Source organism: Notamacropus eugenii, chromosome 5, assembly GCF_028372415.1.
Source record: "Notamacropus eugenii isolate mMacEug1 chromosome 5, mMacEug1.pri_v2, whole genome shotgun sequence".
Taxonomy (NCBI): domain Eukaryota; kingdom Metazoa; phylum Chordata; class Mammalia; order Diprotodontia; family Macropodidae; genus Notamacropus; species Notamacropus eugenii.
The window spans coordinates 423,791,905-423,816,858 of record NC_092876.1 but is presented as its reverse complement, the minus strand read 5'-3'; the positions used below and the strand labels follow the sequence as shown (position 1 = coordinate 423,816,858).

Below are 24,954 nucleotides of genomic sequence, written 5' to 3'. Positions count from 1 at the left end.
GAAGAATGTATAGGGAGAAGGGGAAAAGGAGAAGTAGAATGGGGTAAATTATCTCCCATAAAAGAGGCAAGAGAAAGCCTTTTACAGTGTAGGGGAAGAGGGAAGATATGAGGGGGAGTGAGTAAACCTTACTCGTATCAGAATTGGTTCAGAGAGAATAACAAACACACTCAATTGGTATAGAAATATACTTGGAAGTAGAAAGGAAGGGGATGAGAAGAGGGGCGGGGTCATAGAAGGGAGGGCAGATTGAGGGAGGTAGTAGTCAGAAGCAAAACACTTTTAATGAGAGACAAGGTGAAAGGGGAGAAATAATAGAATAAATGGAGGGGGTGGGAATAAGACCACAGCTAGCAGTAGTAACTGCGAAAAAAAATTGAAGCAGATTTCTTTGATAAAGGCCTTCTTTTCTCAAATATATAGGGAACAGTCAAATTTATAAAAATAAGAGCCATTCCCCAATTGATAAATGATCCAAAGATATGAACAGTTTTCAGATGAGGTAGTTAAAGCTATCAATAGCCGTATGAAAAAATGCTCTAACACCCCATTGATTGGAGAAATGCAAATTAAAATAACTTCATTACCTTATATCTATTAGATTTAGCTTATAGTACAGAAAAGGGAAATGACAAATATTGGAGGGAATGTGGGAAAAATGAGACATTCATGCTCTGTTGGTGGAGTTGTGAACTGATTCAACTATTTTGTAGAGCAATTTGGAACTATGCCCAAAGGGCTATAAAACCATGAATATCCATTGATCTACAACACCATTAGTAGGTCTATATCCCAAACTATTTATAGTGGTTCTTTTCTGGGTGTAAAGAATTGGAAATTGAGAGGCTGCCCATCAATTGGAGGATGGCTGAACAAATTATGGAATATTATTGTGTTATAAAAAATGATGAGCAGGATGCTCTCAGAAAAACCTGGGAAGACTTACATGAGCTGATAAAAAGTGAAATGTCCTGTGTACAAAGGTACAGCAATATTGTGAAATAGTTAGCTGTGAAAGATTTAGCTGTTCTCAGTAATACAATGATCCAAGACAACTCTGAAGGACTAAGGATGAAAAATGCTATGTATCCCCAGAGAAAGAACTGATGGTGCCTGAATACAGATCAAAGCATACTTTTTAAACTTTATTTTTCTTGAGGTTTTTTTTGGCTTTCTTTCATAACGTGACAAAATGGAAATGTTTTGCATGACTACACATGTATAACATATCAAATTGCTTGACTTCTCAATGTGGAGGGGCAGGGTAGGGAGAGAAGAAAGGAAAGAAATTGGGACCCAAAGTTTTAAAAATAAATCTTAAAAAATGTTTTTACGTGTAACTGGAAAAAATAAAATGCTAAATAAATTTTTTCAACAAAGAGAAGCGTCATACATAATAGGTTACAAAGGCAGAAATGACAGGACTTGACAAGGGATTGGATGTGGGAGGGAGAGAGCGCAGAGTTAAGAATGACTCCTGGGTGTTTGGCCTGGGTAATTGGGAGGATAGTGGTGCCCTCAATAGCCATAGGGAAATTAGGAAGAGAGGAAATTTTGAAGGGAAAGATCATGTCTTCAATTTGGAACTGAAGATGTCTCTGGAATGTACATTTTTAGATATCTGTTGGAGACATAAAATGGAGATCAGAAGAGAGGCCAAGAGGACAAGTCAATTAGAAAATCATGTGCATAGAGATAATGGGAGCTGATGAGATCACCAAGTGAAATTGTAGCTAAGGACAAGAGAAGAGGGTCCAGGACAGAGCCACGGATGAAAATCCTGCAACGCAGTCAAAGAAGAGGCATTCATTTAGGCATGAAGAGAGCTCAAAGTGGCTTCGTCGAAACCTAGATCATCAGGAATGTAAACTTGGTTTATCTGTAAAATGGCTTAAATTTACTCAAAAGGGAATCAGCTGACATAAATACAACTAATTAACCCAGAGATGCCTTGTTTGTTTGATACCCAAGGAGTTGCTTATTGAGCCACTGTTTAGAAAGGTCACTGATATACAACAGAACTCCTAGAGGAGGAACAATAGTTTTCATACTGTGAAAAGGACTGGCTGAAGTAACTGAGGATATTTATCCTTAAGAAGAGGAGAACTGAGTGTTTTGGGCATGGGAGTGCAGGGCAGAATGGAGGTGAGACTAAGGGCTCCAGAAAACTGTCATCAAGGATCTGAAAACTTGTCTTAGGGAGGAGAGCAGAACCAAGGGGGCACAGGTGGCATGTGAGAAGTGACAAATAAAGGCCTGAAGTCAGGAGAAACTTCCTATGATGAAAGCTGCCCCCAAAATGGCATGGGCCAACCCAGGAGGTAGGGAACTTCCCCGTGCTGGAGTCCATCAAGCAGAGAATGGAGACCCTCTGGTTGGGCATGCTGCAAAAGGAAGTTTAGTTCATCCAAGGGTTAGACCAGATGTAACTTGAGATGTCTCTCTATATAGTTGATATACAACTTGCTCCATTGTAAGGGATGATAAATGCTAAGGAACAACAAATTGTAAGACATGTTATTTGCAGGTGTAATAAATAAAGGAAGCAGTAAATAGATCCTCCCTCAAGCCCTCTTAATTCTAGTGCCTTCCTTCTTTTAATTAATTCCTGTCTATCCTGTTTGAACCTCACTTGGTATATATTTGTTTGCATGTTGTCTTCCCCATTAGATTGTGAACTCCTTGAGGACAGGGACTCTCTTTTGCCTTTTTTTTGTATCCTCTGTGTTTAGCACAATGTGTGGCACATAGTAAGCACTTAATAAGTGTTTAACGATTGAGTGTAAAAAAAGAAAGGCAGCATGTTACCATATACATTACCAATTGAAGGAGTGCAGTATCTGAGTTGTTTCTCAGGGAGTGCTGTCCTAGAGCCAAGACTCCCGTAGATCATCAGCTCACTCCTGGTACATGCATAAGGTAACCTTTCATGCCCATTGGCCAACACACTCAAGCTACAGGAGTTTCTTAGATTATGCCCCATCCTCACTTGTACTTTAAGTGATGGCACTATGCAATTCAAACCACCACTAGCCAGATTTAGGGATGAAATTGAATATTACTCAACATATCAGAAATATTAAATCTATGGTCTGTAAATAGTTCCAGAGCCCCCAAACCATGTCTAGAGTCCCTTTCTAATCATCACTCCCCTGCTCCCACCAATATGCATGGACAGAACTCAGATATATAGCATTATGACAATTTCTTTTACTGAAAACTGTGGAAATGGAAGGGAATAGATTATCTATTCCTCATATGGAACTCCTAGCCAAATTGCAAATCTTCTTTCATTTGCCTTCTCTCTCCTTTCTTCCCTCAGTTCTTTAGGTCTGGTGGAGGACTTTCTGAGTCACATGTTCCTGCAGCACATGAAAAAGAAATGAAGGGAGAATTGTCTATCTGGGATCCTGGTCCAGATTATAGACTACAAGGCATAGCAGGAGTAACTCATTATTCCCCTTCTTGATCCCTAGCCTAGGGGATTCTCAATAGTTTTTCAGGGTTTGGAATATTCTCTAATTACTGATTCTATATTCCTGCTCTAGAAACAAAATCTCCAAAACACTCAGCTGTCTCTTAGTCATTGGCTGAGAGGTTAATCTTGTGCTAAAACAATAACAACAGTGGCTGCCATAGTAACATTGTAGCCATAGAAGCCTGGCAGTTCCAAACAAATGACTACTAATACTTCCTTGCAGATATCCATATGTCAGTCAACAACTTCAGCACCAAAATTACCTGCTGATCTTCACAGATATCTTACAGAGTTGTGTTTGTCCTTTGCTGCCAAAGAAGACCATGCCATCAGAGAAACGATGACATGACTTGCACTTGACTTTGTTTTGAGTGAGGGAGGGCTGTGCAGATCACCAGCCTCACTTCTCCTCCAGAGCTATCTGAATCCAGTGACGTGATGTTCCTCAAGATGACTGGAGATGACCTAGGATGCACTGGGAGACCTTGGCCCCTTGAGGCCAAGGTCTATGCAGATACTCACTTAAGATGAGGTAATGCCCATTCATTGAACAGGCCTGTTTAAGAAGTAGCCAGAGCATGGCCCCTTTAATGAGGCAAAGAAAAGAAAGACATCAGACGGGGAGGGAAACAACAAATTTGACCAAATACCTATATTGTCATCAGGAAGACTGGATACTGAAGAAAGTAAAGGGAAGAAGGAAAAGCCAGTACAGATATTGGCTCTTCCAGGGTAGACATGACATCTTCCAGCCAGTCTCCATGTAGTTTCTATTCGATATTGAATAAAATAAGATACTTGTAGATCGTTCAACAGTTAACAAAAGGAAAGTGGATAGTCATTAAACAAGAATATTCATCCATGACACCTCAAGTTGGTTCAGCTGAGTGAAGGTCCCATGCTTGTGAGATGTCTGTGGTCATCCAGTCAAACATCAAAGAGAGGCTGGAGCTCCTCGTGGCTGATTTGTACTCAGTCAACCAGTCTGGAAGTATCAGTATGTTGAAGAGCTAGTTTTCTAAACCAATGAAGTCAATGGTCTAAACCAATGGTTTAAGCCAATGGTTTTAATTTGTTTCAAGTGGAAAAAATATCAGCCTAACTCAGATGTTACACTCACCACACCAGTGAAGAGATACTTATTATTCTTGACTATGCTGAGTACATAACTTGAGTTATAACTTGAGTACATAACTCCCAGAGTTTCCAAGTAAAGAAGGAAGAGTAAATAGACTTTTGTGCATGTCAGGATCATTAAAAACTTCTCTGCTGATCTCCCTTCCTGAATGAATTATGTTTAATTCAAACCCAGAGGAAAGTAGTAATTCAGACAAAGGTATGTGTGCAGGTAATAGATATGGTTGAAGGACAGAGGAATAAATACAGAGATAGATATAGGATAAGTTATAAATATGTGTGTATTACAAAGCTAATCTATATAATACATGCATAGATACATAGATATGTATATACATATATATTAGAAATTTTGACATAGGACATAGTGTGATGCAGTAGAGAATTGGAGTTAAGAAGACCTGGTTTGAAATGCCCATACTTTTCTAATACCATTGAGTTTCATGCATGGCTAATGGATATGCCACATACTATCTGTGTGACAACAGGTAAATCATTGAACTTCTCTGGACCTCAGTTTCCTCAGAGTGATGGACTAGATGAAAGTCCCTTTCAGCTCTAAATCTGTTATGATATCATCAGTGTAGGGAGGTCCGAACAGAAAATTCACATATCTGAGTACACACACACACACACACACACACACACACACACACACACACACACACCTTTACACTAGATGATCTTTAAGATGGCTTCTGTCTCTCTGTCTCTGTCTCTCTCTGTCTCTTGCTGTTTGTCTCTCTCTGTCTCTCTCAGTGTCTCCATATCCACATCCATAATCTTGATTTAGAATTGCGATTCCATGGGATAGAGAATTATCCAAGGCTACACAAGTATTAGAGAATTATTTGGACCTCTGAGAGGTTCAGCCTCCGTGAGTCACATAATTATTATGTGTCACGGGTAGGGTTTGAATCCTGGTCTTCCTGAATCTAAAGTTGACATTCTATTCACTATGTCATATTGCCTCTCTTGTGTGTGATATAAGCATATATCCTGTATCTACAATAGTGTTTTGCAAATGAAATGTTAGACTATAAGATATGAGAGCATAAGAAGAGCAGTTGGTTTCATAAGTGAGGAGTGAGAAATGAGATTTCCTAATAAGCTACAATTGTCAGTCACAAATTAAACATACCTTTTTCTACCAGGACCTAATAATGGTCCTGGAAGCCCCTAAGAATTCCCTTGTTACTAATTTTCCTTCGATAGATGCATCTAAGCGCAAGAATGTCATGCCTATTGGGCATGACAAATAATCAGTTTTCTTATTTATACTGTCCTATATTTCTTACAATTTGCATGTGGTACAATTGGAAAAAAAATTAAAACCTCAGATGTCATTTTTAATTAATTCATAAAAATGTCACCAGAGGTTAAAAGTTATAGTTGTACAACTCAGTAAATAATGTAAAATGCTTTTATGTGTGCTATTGTCCAAGTCAAAGACCCTCTGTTAGACCTTTAAGTTTCATATGTATATATACATATATATACACACATATACACAAACTTACACACACATATATGTATATATACATTTATATATAAAGCATATATGTAATGTGTATCTGCACGTAATGTGTTGTTGAGTTGTTTCAGTTATGTCTGATTCTCCATGACTTCATTTGGGGTTTTCTTGGCAAAGATACTGGAGTGATTTTCTATTTTCTTATCCAGTATATAAATATATGTTTGCATAAACATGTGTGCATATGCAGATGTATATATGTGTACATGTGTATATATATTTATGTATTTAAAGGTGGTAACTATTCTCTGAAAAATTGTATCAAAATTAGGGAAAAAATTAGTATCATGAGAGATGGATGTGGGTGAATGAATTCTATCTAACATGCATCTCCATTTTTCTCTGGATCTATATCTAAAAATAGTGCTAGAGATAGCATTTTCACTGATAGAGAATTAAAGTAGATCTAGTAAGTGATAGATTAATTATTGTACCCATACAATTATTATTGTTGAATCAAGTTAATCCTAAAATAATCTGGAGATATACTATCAAAGAGTACTAAAGAGACACTTTCATAGTTAATGCCTTCACACAGCTCCATGATTACACAAATATCCAAAAAACAAAATGCCACTACTACCACCAGCACCATCCCAAACCCCAAATACCAGGTGGTGGTAGTGAAAAAGATAGGCAGGCTGAGCTATCAGCTATTCTCTGAGTCAGCCAGAACCACTGAGCAGACTTGTGTCATTTGCTACCCCTCTCTTCTTGTGGATAGGTCTGCTTTCCTAGAAGGCATTCCTCCTTCAGTTATGCTTTCCCTTTCAAGTACATCTCAACTTTTCAAGGCAAAGGGAAAGAAATGTTTACCACTTCACTTGCTCACCCATCACTCTGGCTAAGAGCATCTTAAGAGCATCTGGCCCTGAGGCTTTTTCTTTCTCATTTAAATTATCTCCTCTCTTAATGATTAGTTCCCTGTACACAAAGCCAGGACTAATTTGAATTTTAAAGAATAAACACTAATATTTTAGATCTCTTCCCTTTTTTCCCCTCATCTTAGTACTTAATATCTTTTATGAATTCATGCAAATGCAACTGACAATGTTAGCTCTCTTTTTTTTTTATGGAATCCCCAAAGGATAACTGAAAGGATACTGTTATGGTGGAAATGCTTCGAACTCTCAGTCACTCAGGCTACAGCCAAGAGGAGGAAAGAAACAAAATTGTTATGGCTAACCCACTTTGTATGAGGATAGTTGAAGACAGAGAATAAATGAGAGTAAGTAAGTGAGGGGAGGGGCTCTCCAGCATCAGTATTGCCAACAGATACCATACACTCTTAGGTTTGGTCAACTCTAGCAGTCCTAGGGCAGTTATAAGTCCTCTATCACAACATCTTTATTCCTTGACAATCCTCTTAAACCCATCCAGAGGGAATTGTGGATCTTGATGTTAGCTCAACCCCTTGAATTTCAACTCTTCTGAAAATGGAAATCCCTGTATTCATAGCCTGTACTGCTTCTCTTCATGATTTTTGCTTCCATAAGTCTCTTGCCTCTAGTTCAGGACTAAAGTCTGAGGAAATTAGGGAGATAACATTAAGAGATACTTGTTCAAACCCAGAATCATCCATTTCCTCCATTTTTTTGCCTTCAGATCTCAAATCTTGATTGTACCTATAAAAGGTATAATCAAGGGCACCTTTCCTCTGGTCTTATCACATTCAAGACTATTTCATTCTAATCTGTATTCACATCTTATCTTCCCCTACTAAAATGTAACCTCCTGGACTGTTTTTCAAACTTTGCATCATTGAATCATCTGTACCAGGGTAGAACTACACAAATATAATTGTTCCAGTACCTTGAGTAAAAATTCAACCTGCTATTAGACAATCATGGGGACTGTGTTTCATAATCTAGGAAAATTAAGGAATGGTGTATGGGTACAGTAGAAAGACCCCTGAAACTGAATCCGAAAACCTGAGTTTGAGCCTGAGTTCTGAAACTCTTTGTGACCTTGGGCAAGTCTTTTTATAATAGTTCAAATTTAGATAACATTTTAAGGTTTGAAAAGATTTTTATAGATATAGTCTCAGTTGATTATCATAATAGCCCTGTGAGGTAAGTGTTATTTTTGTCTCTGTTTACCAATAAAGACTGGGGTACCAAGAGATTATAATTTGACCATAGTCCTACAGTTGGCAAGTATCTGAGGAAGAGTTCAAGCCCATTTATTCCTCAAAATACAGTGCCTTATCCATAAGGACACACTGTCTGAGTCTCAGTTTCCTTCTTTGTAATATGGTGAAGGGAACATTTGCCCTGCCTACTTCATAGGGTCAAAAGGCAATACATTTAACAAGTATTACACAGATTTTAAACCTACTTTTCTTTACTTAGTGTATAAATAGGATAAGCCAAATAGCTCAAGTCTAACTCCAGCAGATGTCAGTTATTTATCCCTCAGGAACTATTTCGGATGTATGATTCTGAATCCTGCTCTATATAGCCTGCATATGTAGAATGTATCTAGTGAGAAAGAAAAATATTGATTTCCACATTCAAAGAGACCTCTGTTACCACCTATTTCTGAAAATTTCCCTGACATTCCTCAGTTAATAATAATAGTCGACATTTCTGTAGTACTTAAACTATGGAGCATTTTGCAGTTATCTCATTTGATCCCAACAACAACCCTTCAAGGTAGGTGCTATTATTATCCTCACTTCACAGATGAGAAAATTGAGGTTAAGTGACTTATCCAAGGTCACATAGATAGCAAATGTCTGAGGCCAGATTTGAACTCAGATCTTCCTGATTATAGACCAGGCACTCTATCCATTGCACCTCCTAGTTACCTTAAACTTCTACCACCTAGCGTGCCATGAAATACAATCTCTTTTTTGTTCAGTGCTTATAGCACTTCATCTAGATCTCTCCTCTGACCTCTTTATGTTCAATATCATTCCATCTTCATTTGTGTTCATATCTTATCCTCCTCTATTAAATTACAAGCTTCTTCAAGGTAGAAACTGGATCGTTTTTCAAACCTTGAATCATCAGTGCCTAGTTTGGTACCTGGCTCATAGTAAATGATACTAAATGTCTTCTGAATTAAATTCAGTCTCTTATTTCTCACAAACTTTGCCTAAATGATTTATTTTCCCACCCACCTTAGGGGCCAGAACTCAACAAGTCCATTCTAGGGTAATTCATCTAGTGACTGACTACACAGCAGAAACCTGGAAGTGGCTAAGGATTCCTTCCAAAGGGTTGGAAAGATCTCAGGATTACTTGGGCCTGTCACTTCAGGTAGTGTTTTGAGATTAAGTTGACAGTTTGAGGTTTGACACAATAATGTGAGAAAGCCTTCAATTTACTCCATCTGCCCTGTAAGTGGACATTTGTACATAAGACATAAGGTTTCTTTGCTCCAGTGGCATTGCACTCTCAATTTTTACTCAGTTTGCAACTTGGAACTGTTTTACTTTTTGAGTTTTTCCAGATACTCACTCAGTACATGTCCAAAGTAGCCATTTTCCTGGTCCTGCAGAAATCCTGATGCCTATTGTTAAACTTGACATAGGCTGTACACTTCTGTTCTTAGCCTGTCGTATTGTATGTCCTATTTTATGCTTTGATCCAAAATCAGGTTCCCTGCCTAAAAAATGTTTACTAATTTGTAACAGCCAAATCTCAGACAGTACAGTGGTTGAGATGACAACCAGAAGTTTGGCTATCTCTTCCTAATGCATCTGGATCCTCTCAGCTCTGCACTGGGCTAAAAACATTGTTGGGGATGGTTTTTAGACTGTTTTGACTCTGCTGCATTTGGTACTATTTGAAACCAAGGGCACAAAACCAAGTTGAATTTGAAAAGTTAAACTTTTTTTTTGAATGTTAGGAATCTGCAGAACTGGGGATTTTGTAGTACAATGGATGAAAAATATGAGTTGGTTCTACTTTATACAAAGCAGTTCCTCCAGCCTTGATGCTAATTTTAGACATTATTCAGGAGAGGGGAGAAAAGAGAAGTGAGAAAACTGAAAATTACTAGAAGTTATTGAAGCCAAACTCCTCATAAGCCTCCAAATTTAGGATAAAAATAATAAACTTCATATGGGCAGCACCGGCTAGTGAGTCTGAGCCAGAGAATGGATCTGGGGTTCAGGAACTTCTCTGACTCATAATCTTGGGCCTGCTACTAACTTCCTGTATGTTAGGCAAATCAGCTAATCTCTCTGTGATTCTTTAAAAACAATCATAATACTTACCTCTATCTGAAGGGTTCTACAGGGATTAGTGAATGTTTGGAGCACGCAAAGTAACTTCAAATAAAACTAGAAGGACATCTGTGGTTGAACTAACATGATCGGGACCCTTCCTGCTCTCACAGAATCAAATACTGTTACAAAGCCTTGGAATTAAAGTCCTTAGAGTTTCCTACTGAGATAAAATTAAAAATAAGTCTTATGAAAGAAAGAATCTTGGATTTCAGCATTATTTGCTGATACAGTCCTTAGACAAAAATATCAGTTCTACAGAGGCAGAAAAGACCAAAGGATTCAAAATGACACGACCTTTACCCCCCCCCCAAACAAAAATTACTAGCAAATTTAGAAACATACTGTTGCACTTAAAATTCTGTGTATGTGGGTATACAGATGTGTATGATTTTTTCCCCTCAGATTATTTTTCCTCTTCTTTGCTAGGTCACTGGCTGTCGGCATGTCTGGGAAGGAGCAGAAGGGAGGGCTGAACTCACTATATTTAACCTTATTTCATCACATTCTCTAGTTTATCTAAAGGGAAAACCTTGGGAGTTGCTATGACAGTAACAGTTACAAGCAAGAACAACAATGAGAATGTTATTGTTTGTCACTGGCAAATTAAAAATGATCATTGACTATGAGTGGCCAACCTATACCTGACTACCACGGACCTCATTTAAAGCTGACAGTTCCCACATGGACTGTTACTTGAGATGGTGATACAATCCTTCTTAGGGTAGAAGAATGCACAGAGAATTGTCAGGAATTGGTCAGGCAGTAAACAAACATTTTATTTAGCATCTATTTTATGCTAGACCCCAGGGATGCAAAGAGAAACAAAAGATAGGTCCTGCTATCAAGGAGCTCACAGTCTACAGTGGAGACAGAATGCAGTCAACTATGTAACACTAGCCATAAAGAGGAGAAATTGGAGATAATCAACAGAGGGAAGGCGCTGTCATTAAGGGTGGGCATCAGGAAAAATTATTACTTGTAGTAAGTGGAATTTTATCTGGGACTTTAAGGAAGTCAGGAAAACCTGAGGCAAAGATGAGGAGAGAGAGAATTCCAGTCACAGAAGATAGCCAATGAAAATATCTAGGGTCAGCAAATAAACTGTCCTGTGTAAGTAACAGCAAAAAGACCTACTCATGTTAGCGTCATCACAGAGTTCATGGGGGCAAGTGAGATGCAAGAAGAATGGAAAAGTAGAAGAGGATCAGGTTATACAGATGTTGAATACTAAACAGAGGATTTTATATTTGATCCTAAGGGAACCACTGGAGTTTATTGGGTTGGGGTGTGTGTGTGTGTGTGTGTGTGTGTGTGTGTGTGTGTGTGTGACATGGTCAGATAAGAACTTTAAGATCATTTTGACAGCTGAGTGGAGGATGGGCTGCAGCAGAGAGAGACTTGAAGTCTCTTTACATTAACTGCATTAGCTACCATAATAGTCCAGGTGTGAGGTGAGAAGGGCAATCACTACGATGGTGGCATTATTAGAGGGAGAAGAGAGAGTACGCAAAAGATGTGGGGAAGGCAGAGTCAACAGGATTTGGAAACTATTTGGATATGGGAATCAAGAGAGAATGAGGAGTTGAAGATAACTCCTAGGTGGTAAGTCAGGGTGATTGGAGGATGATGGTGCCCTTGGCAGTAATCGGGAAGTTTGGAAAAAGGGGGTGGTTTTGGGGAAAAAGATATTGAGTTCAGTTTTGGACAGATAGAATTTAAAATGTATGTAAGATATTCAGTTTGATATGCTCAATAGGCAGTTGGAAATGAGAGACTAGAGGTCAGGCATAGGTAAATCTCAGAATTATCAGCATTAAGATCATAAGTGAATCCATGGGAGGTGATAAAATCAGCAAGTGAAATAGTAGGTAGGGAGAAGAGAAAAGGTCCCAGGATAGAGCCCTAGAGGACCCCTGTGGTTAGCAGGCGTGAACTGGAAGAAGCAAAAGGAGACTTCAAAGCAAAGGAGACTGAAGAGTGATTGACTATCCATGGAGTAAGAGAACTAGGACAGAGTCGTGTCTTGGTAATCTTGAGAAATCAAATTATCGACAAGTAGAGAGTAATCAACAATGTCAGAAGCTAAAAAGGATGAAAATTAAGGAAAAAGCTATTTGATCTGGCAACTAGGAGATTATTGCAAGGTGAAATAAGATTGAAGGAAGAGGTAGTGCCTGAAGGCATGTAAGCAATATCAGATGATGGAGTCCATAAGAATAGAACTCTCATTAAAGGGGCCTCAATTGTTTCAGTGAGATGAAGCAAGATTCTCCTCTGAGAGGGTGGGAGGTAGGAGTTATGGAAGATGTAGCAAGGATGGAAAAGTTTAGAAAAGCTGCTGTCAGGAGTTCAAAGACTGATTTGATACAGGAGGGACAGTCGAGATGATGTAACATAAACACAGCAGATCCAGTGAGGTGGACCTTGAAGGATGAACTGAATTTGTATATTTGAAAATACAGAGAAATAGATGGGGGACGTGAATGAAGCAAGAAATATGAAATTATCATCATGTGTTTAAGGAACAATGGTGAGACTAGCTTGATGGTAGCTACGTCTTCATGTTACGGTAAGAATTTTTAGATGTTCATAATTGGAAAAATGCATGACTGTGCTTGGCATTTCAAAAACAAAGTCTTCCTATCTTTTATATTTTATAAGTTTTATCATTCAAAACTCTTTACCCTAAGCTGCTCTTGACACCAATTTTCCCAATATTTACCAGTAAGGGTTTTCAGCAGATGCCAACAGCTGAGACCCTGGAAAAATCCATACTCTTTAAAGAGATGCAAAAGGTTTCTTGACTGTAAAAAGTAAGAAAATATCAAAGTGTTGCCAACTTCCAGGAGCTTGTTTATTGACATTTTTGATTCTTCTGATTTAAAACATTAATCTTTTATATAATCCAAGCTAAAAATTCCAGCCATATTGAAATTGATGAGTTATCAATGATGAATCTAGGTGTCTGTTTCCTACATGCTCAGGTATATATATATAATTTTGTATACAGTTATACTTCTGTCCACAAGTTCCATTTACTGGATATGTGGTAGAATTCACTTCCAAATAATATTATCCTTTAAAAGTTATCAAATTTTTTATCTCATCCAGGCGGATGACGTTCTCAAAAAAGAAAACCATCCCTTAACAACCAAAACCATTCTCTCAACCTGTTCTGATCACTAGCTACAAGATCAAAAAGGAAGTGACTTTTTTATTCAGAGTATCACAATGCAGTATTTATTTCCTCATTTAACCCCCATGAAAGAAAGTATACTTCAAATGTGTAAAAATAATAGCTTACTGGTCAAGTACGTTTTGGAGAGTGATCAAAAGCTTCCTTATCAATGATTGGAAAATGAAATGAGGGTCCTTCCCCTCTTGTCACGTTAGCCTTTACGTTCCCAATACTTTAACCTCATATCACCTTTTCAGCTTTCAACCAAAGGATTGCCATGGCTCCCTCATGATTCTTTCAGGAGGTTCATAAACATAATGAGTCATCTACCTAGTAATAGGGTGCTTGAATATGGTGTTCTGGAACATAGTCTTCTGAGATTTCTGTTTATTGAACTTTGCCAATGAAAATATTCACCAGGGCTGTGCCAATTTTTACTAGATTCCAATCAATAATAAATAAAATCTCAACATCTTCAAAAATCTGTCATAAAATCCAAAAAGTTTGATGACAAGCATTTTCTTCCCATGGCCTCCACTATGTCAGAATGGGACCATGCTTTAGGTCAGTGACCAGCTGAGGAGCAGCTGTGGCCTGAGTGCACAGTGGGTCAGTGTCAGACCCTCTATTGTTATTACAGAGGCCGAAGCCTGTAGAAAGAGGTTCATTATCTCTATGAATCTCCTGGCTTTCTATCAGGCCACTGAGGTCAAACCGTAGTCACTGTTCTTGAATAATTCAAATTGGCAAAAATTGGACTTAGTCCAAACTATTTAAGGTTGAACTAATTCATAGCTTCACTAGCATAATATTGGGATATCCTTGGGCCCTTTAGGCCAAGGTCTTTGCAGGTATTCACTTAGGGTGAGGCAATGCCCATTCATTGAATTTTAAGGAGTTTAAGGAGTAGCCAGGGCATGGCCCTTTAATGAGGTCAAGAAAAAGAAAGACATCAGGCTTGGTGGGAACCAGCAGCAGTTACTATTGATAATCACTCTAAAGCTAGGAGACTTTAAGCAGGGCCCATTGGAGTCTCAGTTTCAGAGTGCAGTAGGTTTAAGGTTTTATGACAGGACAGAATAGGAGCCAGTAAAACCCAAGTCAGCTGGGCATCTTTTGGTCATCCAAATTTACCTTCCTTTGGAGAGGGGAAGGGAGGGGAGGGGGAGGCAGACAAGAGAGGAGTTGAGTTACCAGCTAGCTGGGTCCCCATTCAGTGAGCTGCAGCTACTCACAGGATTGTGTTCGTCCTTTGTTGCCAAAGAAGACCATGCCATCAGAGAAATGATGACATGACGGGCACTCGACTTTGTTTTGAGTGAGGCAGGGCTGTGCAGATCAGAATTCAGTAGGAGGCCTTAGGCCCTTTAGGCCAAGGTCTTTGCAGGTACTCACTTAGGGTGAGGCAATGTCCATTCATTGAATAGGGCTGTTTAAGAAGTAGCCAGTGGGGTCATCTCCAGTCATCCTAAGAAAAATTAGGTCATTGGATGGATTCAGGGGCAGCTAGGTGGTGCAGTGGATGGAGCACCAGGAGGAGTCAGGAGGGCCTGAGTTCAAATCTCACCTCAGACACTTGACACTCACTAGCTGTGTGACCTTGGCCTTAACCCACTTAACCCCAATTGCCTCATCCTGGTCATTTTCAGTCATCCTGATGAATATCTGGTCACTGGATTCAGATGGCTCTGGAGTAGAAGTGAGGCTGGTGACCTGCATAGCCCTCTCTCACTCAAAACAAAGTGAAGTGCGCGTCATGTCATTATTTCTCTGATGGCATGGTCTTCTTAGGCAATGAAAGTCAAACACAATTGGGATATCTGTCTTCCTACCACACCATCAGCATTCATTGTTCCCATTTTTTAAATCCCCTGTCAACTAGAAGGGTGTGAGGTAAAATCTCAGACTTATTTAAATTTACATTTCTTTTTATTATTTGAGGCATATTTTCAAAAGGTCTACAACATTTTAAAAGTTTGCAATTTTTCTTTTGAAAACTGTTATTACCCTTTGATCACTTGTCTTTTAAGGAATGATATGTTTTTGTCAACTTTCTATGTATCTTGGATATATCTTTTTTCCCTTTTATCAGTGATATTTGAAAAAAAAAATCTCCTACTCTACAATTTCCTTTCTTATTGATTTCCACTCATTTGTACAAATGCTTTAAAAATTTTATATCATCAAAATTACGAAGACTGAAGACAAAGTTGCTAAGTTTGGGAAAAAAGAAAGTTATTGGAGATGTTAAAAATGAGGTTTAGGCTCTGGAACAAAAAAAATATACCTTTATATCAATTAAAATTATCTAGAATTTAAATAAACTGACTCAAATAGGTGTCTCTTTTTCAGAAGTTATCCAGTGAAATGTGGATGAATGTATGATATAGATGGATGAGCATTAGTGCGGATGTTTTAGAGGTGATTTCCATAGAGGTACAACTTGGAATGCCTTCTGACCAGTTCTTCCAACTTATACCATAGTTTTTCTAAAATACATAAACTGCAGTGGGAAGTAGTATAGAGAGAGCTGGCTTCAGAATCAGAAGGATTCAGCTTCATCTCTGAAATATACTAAGCAAACCAATTCATTTTAAGTGTCCCTTGTCAAGTCTTTATGAATCTGAACTGCAAAATAACTGCAAATCAGATCGATAGGAGATGCACTTCCTACTCAATAAGAAAAAAAACCAGTCATATCTGTAGATATTTACCCTTGCCTTTGGTAAATTGTCATTATGTAGGTGCATTTCATCTTTAGTTAACACTAAAGAGGTAAGCATACTCAAACACATTGTTTTGGAGTTTGCCATTTTCTTGGTAGTCACTCAGGAAGACAGATTAGAGACAATAGATATAAAAAAAATTCATATTAGTTATTAATTCAGATTAATGTAGATATTTTGTTTCAGCGGAGTGTTGGTACATAGAGATCACCTTGTTTTAGTCATTTTATTCCTCTTCTCCTTGACACTTTCTTCTGTTTTGGTGATACCACCCTCTCCTACCTAACTACTACTTCTCAGTCTACTTTGCTGGACCTTTATCTAGGTCGTGTCCATTAACTCTCAACACTTCACTTCATGTCATTTGACAATCTCATCAGCTGCTATGGATTCAACTCTCATCTCTATGCAGAGGATTCTCAGATTTATTTGTTCAGTTTTAACTTCTCTCCTTATCCTAGTCTTACATCTCCGAGTACCTATTAGACAAATTGAACTGGATGTTGTGTAGACATTTTAAATTCAGTATGTCCAAAATTGAACTCATTATCCACACCCACCCACATCCCACCACATACCTTCTCTTTTTCTTAACCTGCATGTTATCATGGAGGACACTACCATCTTCTCAGTCCCCCAGGCCAACAACCTAGGTGTCATTCTCCAATTCTCACTCTCTCATCCTTCACTCCCTCCAAATTCAATCAGTTGCCAAGTCCAGTGAATTCTACCTTTTTAACATCTTTTATATATGTCCCCTTTTCTTCTCTGACATGACAACCACCCTGTTGCAGACTCTAGTCACCTCAATTCTAGATACTTGCTAAAATCTTTTGCTTTGTCTCCTGCCTCAGGTCTCTCCCAATCCATTACATCCTTCACCCAGATATTAAACTGACCCTCCTAATGTGCATGCTGGACCATGTTACCCCTTTACCTAATCAACATCAGAGATTCCCTCCACTCCAATATCCTCAAATATCAAACATAAATTCTGTTTAGTTTTAAAGTTCTACATAATTTGGTTGCTTCCTTTCTTCCTGGTATTACTCCACCTTTCACTCCTTCCACATACCTCCCACCACACATTCTGTGATCAGTGATACTAGCCTTCCTGCTATTCCTTCCCAAGAAAACCCACCTCCCAACTCCTGGGATTTCTACTGACTTTCTCCCATGTCTGGAACGTTCTCCCTCCTCATTTTTGTCCCAAGACTTCCCTCAAATGTCAGCCAAAATATCTATTTTCTCTAAGAAGCCTTTCCCGATCCCCCTTTAAGCTAGTGCCTTCCCTTCGTTGATCATCTCCAATTTATCTTGTTTCTATCTTGTTCATATATAGTTATTTGCTTGTTGTCTTCCCCATTATTTTGTGAGCTCCTTGTGAGGAAGAACTTTTTTCCCCTCTCTTTGTTCTCCAGTGCTTAAGCATGGTGCTTGTATATAGTACCACATTTAATAAGTAACTGCTTGTTAACTGACTAACCTTGGCCAATACTCTTTGAAATCTATTAACCTGAAAAGGAATAGATCTCTGTCTCAAGTAGCAATTCATTATGGTAAATGTCAGCTTTAAATGAGAATATTTCATACACTTAGATGAGGCTCTAAGTGTCTGAGGAGGACTCTTAAAAATGCTAGTTGACAGGAATTCCAGTTGTTACTATATTCTAATATATAGCTTTCTGAGAATCTAGTCTACTGCTTAACAGAATTCTATACCTCTAATATATCAGCTACATGGGATGAAATCATTAACAATCACATATGCTTACCATCTTTTCTACTTTTCAGAAACATTAACGACAATTCAAAAAATTAAGATGGAGTTGTGTTTCTAGACTTCTCTAATGCACTGTGACCGTACAACTTCTGTCATGTTTGTCTCTGTTTTACAAACTATTCTGATAAGCTGGAAATGATCTCTCTTAGGTACAGAAACCTTTGTCAATTAGAATGAATGGCTCTAGAATTGACTCAACCTTTCTATTTACGTCTTCAACAAGGTAAGTGAAACCATCCAAGCAGTTTAGAATACTACATACTTGAACATAGATTATCACTTTGAAACAATTTGGATCATCTACATTTTAGAGATGGTATCACAGTATCATTTTTAATAGTATCATTTTTAATATCCTGAAATGGTTTTATAATCTCTTTCATATAATTTCTTTCTTTAGGGTTTCAGAACCCTAACACTTGTGGTTTTTATTTTTACCAACAGTATTCTTTTGGCATTTATTAGTGCTACAGATGCCATAAGATGATATACCTACAATCCAAAGGGAACTCCAAGCTCATCTGGTTGGATGTCTTGCGTATGAGCAAATTGAGATCTGGAAAATTTTAAGTGATTTGCCCAATGTCGCACATAGAGTTAGCAATAGACACAGTATCTCAACTCAAATCCTCTGATTCTAAAACTAATCCTCTTTCTTCTATTGCATCACACTGCCACAGAAAGAATCATATATTAATTAAACCGTAAGAGGTCAGCTTTGGGTTTAAATAGAATTTTTAACTAGAGAAGAATATTGGAGCCAATATTGCTTGAATCATTGAAAAAAGTTATTATTTTCCACTTTTTAAAGAGTGGGGGAGGAGAGCTTAATACTATGATCACCTTGCTGGTGGCTTGCTAAACAATAGGGAAGCAGTGGCCAAAGAGATCATTTACCTCACCTTTTTTTTTTCCATGTTGGAGTCACCTGCTTTTTCTTGTACGACTACTGATTGTGGTATTGTCCTTCTCTGCTCCTTTCCCAAAAAGGAAAGGCTCAAATGAGTTAATTGCTGGGTTGTAGCTATGTTAGATAGAAATGGATGGCAGCTGCAAGCTGGGCACATACTACAAGGAAAGGTTTGGATTTCCATTATAGTCTGCCATATAATACTTCACCATTCCATCTGGTACTTTCTTTTGTTTGGGTTCTCCATTTTAAAGGATATGGATGAAAACATAAACACCTCTATCCACCCATGCCCACATTAAACCTCTCCTATTTTGATTTAGGTAACACAACTGACAGCCTAATGAACATAATGCCAAAAGCAATTGTACCTCAACACCTATCTTGGATATGTAGCAGCAGCTTAGAAAACACATCTTCAAGCTATGAACACTAAATCCTTTGGCTTTTCATTTATAATGCTTAGAGACTGTTTTATTAGAATGTGCACTTAATTTTTAGGGCTACTTCTTTATCTCAATCACCTAATAGTTAATAAGTTTAAATGTTAAAACTTTCATTTTTCATTTTTAAAAACAATCATGAAAATAGGCATTTTTCTTGGGACAACTATAAGAAAGTCTATTAACAACTTATGCCTGCTAAATATAGTGCTGAGATTTTTGGTGGTTGGAAAAGTTATAAACACACACATATTCATAACATATATGATAAATATTTATATGCCTTATGAACATACATATATATGTAATTTTCAACTAACAAATATACACAAAACATGAAAAATATACATATATGTGTTCAGTCATTTCTTCATAGGATAATTAGTTAATTAAAAAATTTATACAAAGAAGATTTGATGTCCTTTCAGTGGAAGATTTTGTTGAGGGTTTAGAAAATGAAAATTTTAAAATGGACACAAACTTTGTCCAGGACGAAATATTTCAAAATTCACTTCAAAATAGCTTCACATCTTCCTATATGTGCACTTGCAATCAACTTCCATTACACAACATTGAATGTGTCATTTTTGGACTAAAATCTTTTGCATAGAGTGTTAGAAAGGGAAAAAAATCATCTTCATGTGTCATTTGATGCCTTATTGCAATGGCATTTCTTAAGGTTGTCCTCCTTTGGGAATGCAACTAGAACCTTGGAAATGCTTCAATAAAAGTCTCAGCTAAGATAGTGGATGTGGATACATATAAATCTAAACAAACAAACAAATAAATAGACTGAGATTGTGGCTGAGGATAAATCTAGCTCAGTATGGTTAATCACTAGGTAATGAATTCTTTGACTACAGCCATATTAAATAAAGATAATTTATAAAGAACTTAATATGTGCCAAACATGGTGATAAGCACTGATCATACAAATAGAAAAGTGAGAAAGTGCCTATTTTGAAGGAGCTTATGTTATAATTGGGTGATAAAATACATATAAGTGGAATCAGCAGTAGGGGTAGAAGTCAAGAACTAAGGGGATATAGAAGATATTACCAGGTTAGATAATAATTTCTGGGGATCTGGAGGATGTAGAAGCAGGGCAAATGGTAGCCCCATTGAGACTTAAGGCAAAATGGCAGGTCAAATGGTAAGGCTCAGTGGTCTTCTATCTTACCATAAGTGCTGTAGTTGGTGACAACTGCTTATTGAAGCAGTTTTCCTAGCAAAGAGTGGGGCTAGATTGAAGTGTAGCCATCATTGAAGTGTAGATGGGACCATGGGCTCTCACACATAGAAATTCGAGTAAGAGTTATGGGGTTAAATTTCAGTCAGAAAGAGGAAAGCAAAAAAATGTAGGTAGAAAGATTGGAGTTAGGAGCTTCCCACCATGCTCTTTCCTGCTAGGTCCTCTTGTGTGAATAGGTGGGCTGATTGGGACAGGAAGGGCACCTGATTTTGTTATCAATGTAAAAAGAAATCAAAAGAAATTTGTAGCTAATGGACGTATGCACTGCAATTTTTTCAAAGAAAAATAGGGATTTTGAAGAAATTGACTTCAATATGTACCTAAAGGCAATTAAAAAATAACATTTCATGAAACACTTTATTATTTCATTTTTCATTTTGTGTAGAATGAGCATAATAAAACGATCAACACGAGGGTAATTACATGCATGCAACAGCATGCTTAAGGATGTGAATGCAGAAAAATTCTATGAAACACCTGACAGCATCTTTCAGACCAATTTCATTGTGAAAATGGGTGGATAAAAGGAGAGGATAGGTAAAATTATATTGGGAAATATAGCTTAGATTTTTGAAATGGAAGAAACAATGGCTTATAAAGTCTTTTGAGCTTTATGTCCCTAAGTCATTAATTCTTTCTTTCAGGAGAAGTTTGCAAAGCACTGAACATGCATCAAAAAACATTACAAAATAAAGAAAGGAAGGAAGGAAGGAAAGAAGAAAGGAAAAAGGAAGGAAAGAAAAGAAAAAATATTTTAATAGACAGGAGATGACAGATTTCTGATGGGGGAATCATAACAGAATTAATTCTTGACATGTAAGCCAGATAATCCATAAATCAGAGGAAAGATAAACCTCATCAGATTAAACAAAGATAGAATAAAGACAGCCAGGTATATACCGCAATGCCACAGACATTGCAACAATTTGAACTTGACCTATTTGAACAAGCCACTGGTAATGGAAAGAAAGACAAATATCTTGACCTTCCTTTTCACTACTTGCCAAAGTTTGATATGAAATAGGTGCTACAATGAGGAAGTCAAAAGAACCCAGAAATTGCCTTAGGTTGCAAAAATTCCATTTTCTTGACAAATTAAGATAATGAATAGGAGGTCCTTCCAATGCTTCCATATATGAACTTATAATATTTGCATAACAACAGAATAGCACAAAAACTCAATGAGTTTCATAAGTACTTAAAATAAACTGACTTAGATACCATAAGGAAATTAAGAGAGCATGGAACAGTTTATCTGTCAGACGTATGGGTAAGGGAAGAATTTAGGTCCCAAGAAGATATAGTAAGCATTGCAAAATGTAAAATAGATAATTTTGATTATATATAATTAAAAAGTTTTTATACAAACAAAACCAATGCAACCAAAATTATAAGGAAAGCAGAAAACTGAGGAAAATTTTACAACAAATATAAAGTCCTCATTTTTTTTTAATGTAATATCTTGAGTTTATCTGAGATTAGGGGATTATGTTTGCTTTTGGGAAGGGAGGGAAATGTTCTCTTCTTGATTCTGAACATCAAGCATAGGCCACATCTCCCTACTTTCCATGTACGCACAAAGCCTGGCTCTTCTTGTCCTCCATCCCTAAGTCTTTTATTCTTTCACCAGCAGGTAGATATGATGTTGAGCTCCATGCTCACTTGCAGATACTTCAAACACATATGCAATACACAGTAAAGTTTCCTGGGTATCTCTGTTGGTCACCACCTGCAAAATAGTGAAGTTCTCCAATATGCTTTGTATTCATCATGTATTTCTCTGGTAGATGCTTTAGCTTACGGATGAAGTTGATCATATATTCGCAGAGAGGAGATGGGTGAATTCGGTACGAGTAGTGGCCATTCTCAGAGTGGGTGTACTCTGTCTCTACTTAATCCACAACCTGTTTACCAAAGGAGCAGACTCTGGTGGAGCAGGTGATGATCATGTTGTCAGGACTCTCATACTGTCTGGAGACACCATAAAAAGAGCTGCCTTCATCCTCGATGTTGGTGTTGAGGTCAGCCCAGAATTTGACAAGGAAGAAGGCATTTGAGGGTCCTCGTTCAAAGAGTTCCCTGAGTCCTCCCTTTTTATCAGGGAATTTGTTATAGATCTGGTGGATATCCACCGCTTCGAGGTAGGGGTCACTGTAGCTGGGACTGGACTGGCCAATGTGTACAAATAGGTGCTTGTTATACGTGTCTGGGTCTTGCTGCTGCTCCAAAAAGGCAGAGAACTCCAACATTCAGAACTTGGAGCTGGCCACGCTTCTGCCTTGCCATGGAGAGGTTGATGGTGACAGGGTAGATCCAGCAGGAGATTCAAACCCTGGCAAAAGGAGCGGAGGCTGAACAGCATAGGTTTGTTGAGAGGTTTCATATCATGGGAAGTTCCAGCTTGGCCTGGCAAAGTTCCTTGCCAAAACCCTGTGATGGCTGGGTAGGCTGGTCTCCGAGTAAGGGTCATTTTATTGTGGAAGGCTGTAGCAGAAATGATCTGAGCGGATGACATGGTAGCCACATTCTGCAGGGCTTTGTCCTTAGCTGCCTGATCCTTTAACTTGGCTTGGATCTCCCGGGCTTTACGACGGGCCGGCATCTGGATGTGGCTAGATACCTGCTTCCTGATTCGAGTTTTCCCCGTCCGGAGCTTAATATAGCGAGCAATCAGTTCATTATGGCCATTCATCTTGCCCTCATCTGATAAGATGATCTTGCGCCTGCCACAGGGTGGGTAGATGGCAAGGGCCTCTTGGAAACTCTGCTCAACGTCAGGGCTCCACACGCCCGCTGTATCATTGTCGATGGGTTTGTCCAAAGCCTCGCTGCCCTCGGAGACGTTGCTCCCGTCAGGGGAGGTGGGAGAGCTTCACTCCTTGGAGGTAATGGTGCCGATTAGGCCCTCCAAGGCTCCGCTTGGAGAAGGACCCGTTGGACCTGTCCCAGGACGGGGGATGAGAGAGGAATGGTGTGCTAAGTGAGTTCTGAGGGGCGCTCTGAGATGCAGCAACTCTGCTCCAGCTCTCCAATAACGTGAAAGGAGACTCAGACTTGGGAAAAGTTGGCTGGAGGACAGTAGAGCCCTTCTCCTAATGGCATAATGATGGGGAGACAGGATCCCCACAGTATAGCACACAACTTGCCACACACATGGCTCTCACTTTGAGAGTTGGGGGAAGGCAGGAGGACGGAAGCAAGAGAGGAAGGAGTTTTTCCAGAATCGAATTGCCAGGAAAACACAAGATTCCTATTCTTGGAGGAGTGAGTCAACTAGAAGAGAGGAAGAAGGAACTCTGGAGGAGAAACAAAAGGAGGAAGAAAGGAGGGTTCAAGGAATAAAAATGGGAGGAAAGAAAGGAGAAAGAGAAGTATGAAAAAGGGAAAGGATAGAGTGAATGAGGGCAAGGAAGGAAGGGAAGGTGAAGAGAGAAAAGAAAAGATGGGATCAAGAAAGGAAAGAGAAGAAAAACGGCTAAGATGGAGAGGGAAGAGTAGGATAAAGGAGAGAGGAGGAGAAAGGAGGAAAAAGCAAAGGATGAGGAAAAGAGCCAGAAGAAGCTGAGGAGGATGAGAAACAAGAGGAGAGAGAATCCATTTTTTTTTTAATATATAGAGAACTAGATAAAATTTATAAGAAATAGAAATCATTTCCCAATTGCCAAATGGTCAAAAGACATGAACAGGCATTTTTCAGACAGAGAAATCAAAGCTATCTATAGTCATATGAAAAAATACTCTAAATCACTATTGCTTAGAGAAATGCAAATTAAAACGACTCTGAGGTACCACCTGACACCTGTCAGATTGGTCGATATGACAAAAAAGGAAAATGTGGGAAGTTGCAGGGGATGTGGGAAAACTGGGACACCAATGTATTGTTGATAGAGTTGTGAACTGATTCAACTATTCTGGAGAGTAATTTGGAACTATGCCCAAAGGGTTATAAAATAACAATACAATGATCCCATACAATCCCAAGGCACTAGTAATGAAACTATCTGCCTCCAGAGAAAGAACTGATATTGTCTGAATACTGAAGCATGCTATATTTCATTTTCATTTTCTTTCTTTTATTCAAGTTTTCTTGTAGAAAATTACTAATATGGAAATGGTTTACACAATTGCACATATATAACCTATATCTGATTATTTACCATCACAGGGAAAGGCGAGGTAACAGAGGGAGGGAGGGAAAGAATTTGGAACTCAGAACCTTAAATAAAAATGTTTAGAAAAATCGATTGACAATTCTAATAGAGAAATTGAATGAAAA

At 38.3% G+C, this 24,954-nt stretch overlaps 1 pseudogene; it reads right to left on the bottom strand.

Annotated features, from left to right (window-relative positions):
- Nucleotides 1-22,154: 22,154 nt before the first annotated feature.
- On the bottom strand, nt 22,155-23,864 carry LOC140503096 (transcriptional enhancer factor TEF-3 pseudogene; annotated as a pseudogene).
- Nucleotides 23,865-24,954: the final 1,090 nt, after the last annotated feature.